This window comes from Ahaetulla prasina, chromosome 7, assembly GCF_028640845.1.
Source record: "Ahaetulla prasina isolate Xishuangbanna chromosome 7, ASM2864084v1, whole genome shotgun sequence".
Taxonomy (NCBI): domain Eukaryota; kingdom Metazoa; phylum Chordata; class Lepidosauria; order Squamata; family Colubridae; genus Ahaetulla; species Ahaetulla prasina.
This window is the reverse complement of record NC_080545.1, coordinates 44,947,489-44,949,423: the sequence shown is the minus strand read 5'-3', so window position 1 is coordinate 44,949,423 and position 1,935 is coordinate 44,947,489. Positions and strand designations below refer to the sequence as shown.

The 1,935-nt window shown below is 42.1% G+C and overlaps 1 pseudogene; it reads right to left on the bottom strand.

Annotated features, from left to right (window-relative positions):
* Nucleotides 1-701: 701 nt before the first annotated feature.
* On the bottom strand, nt 702-1,470 carry LOC131202538 (NADH dehydrogenase [ubiquinone] iron-sulfur protein 3, mitochondrial-like; annotated as a pseudogene).
* Nucleotides 1,471-1,935: the final 465 nt, after the last annotated feature.

The following is a 1,935-nucleotide window of genomic DNA, read 5'->3' as shown; positions in this document are numbered from 1 at the left end:
TCCTTATGTACTGGTAAAACCTCTGAAAAGTTAAGCCTACAACCTATGCTATTAAGTTCATACCCCAAGCTCTGGAAATCATTCTGCACAGAAAGCACATCCTTTTGGGACAAATCATTTGTGCCAAGATGTATAATAGCATCAACATCAGAATCCTTACTGGCATTCTTGACTATCTTAAGAATACGCCTCTTGTCTCTGCTGCCAGTAGCACCAGGTAGACATCTGACCTCTTTCAAAACCTCCATATCCTTTCCTAAATTTACATCCCTTACAATTGAATCACCAATCAGAAGGTGGCTTCTCTTTTTGGATACCGTGCTCTTCTTGTGTGACTGATCTGTAATACTTGATACACACTTTTCCAAAGTAGGATCACACTTTTCCAAAGTAAGTTCTTCATCTCGGACCATAATCCCTTGATTGTTTGAGTTATCAGAATCACAACTACCTTGATCTGTCACTTTAGTGTTCCTATTTAGGTCAGCAAGGGCACTATATCTGTTATACTGGGACACTGTAAAAGCTTTGTGTTTATGGTTCACAGCTCTCACCCTGCCAGATCCCATGGTTGTCCATACTGCCCTTTTCCTGCAGGATCTTTGTGGTAGAGGGGGCTGATGGCACAGCAGCTGGAATGGCTGAATTGGGTACCTAATTTCTGCTTGGAAAATTAATTAGTTAAATTAATTAGTCATTAGTTAAATCAATTTGTCTGACCGAACCTGCAACCACTTTTTCAGAGGAAAAATGGCTCCAGAACTACACAAAGACAAATCTATTTTTTAGTTTTATTTCTTTTTATTATATATAAATACATAATTGGGCAGAGGGTTGCAAATGTAACCCTCTCACTATTGTTTTCAATCTCCTTTCTTCTCTCCTGGTTCTATTGTGAAGGTTTGGGGAGCCTATCTTTCCTGAAAGGATGACCTTCAAAACCATAATCTGTAAGGATTTGCTTCAGATTTGGATGGTTGGCAAAGAATACTCCAAACATATATCCCAGATCTTTCTTTCATACCAACTGGCCTCTTCAAATTATAGACTCAATTGGTGTCAGTTCATCAGTATATGTTTTCACCCGGGAAATTATAGTATAGAGATAAGAAATTGTAGACAATTTCAAAATGGTATTGCTGACTTAGAATATTGACTACTATCAGGTCAACTAGGCTTCTGAACTGGGCATTTGTGTGATCTTTCAGAAAAGCTATCACAGGAAGGATTCCATCTGGATAAATTAAAATTTCCAGCTCACTGAAACATGTCATCTGGACTTGTTGAACATATTTAGGCAGAATTTCAGCAATGTATTCTCCAAAGGTAGACAGCTGTTTCTGTGTTACTTCATCCTTGGTCTAATTGTGGGCTTAGTTTCAACAGAAGAATTTCCTTCAAACCGAGTCTGCAAGGGCACCCAGCAGCTCTCAGTCCAACCTGGGCTAGCCCTGTAACTGTCGCAAGCATCCTACCATCTCAGAAGCCCAATTCACAGTCCAGATTTTTCAAGGACTTCAATATCAATCCCCACAAATACAAATCTTTTACTTGGAAGTCTTGCCAATCCCTTTTCTCTCATAGATCTTTCATTTAAAACAAATCATTTGAATGATAACTTGGTGCTAGAAACCATAGATATTGTGTCTGCGCCCCCCGAGCTGGGCCCCCTGCCAGAAAGTGACGGGGAAGGGTCATCAGGATTTACCTCTGGAGCACCAGCTTCCCTGGCTCAACTCCAGAAGCCAGAGGCAGGCCAGGTGGAGGAGATAAAAAGGCCTCTGTCCCCTGACTCTTTCCCTCCCCAGGCCATGCCTCCAAACCCAGATGATGGCAATCAGGCCTGGCTGGACCCTAGGTTTCGTAGACAGGAGAGGCGGGAACAACAGAAGCAGGGGTGGGGCAGGCCTAGGAAGTGCTGAGTCATGGAGCCAC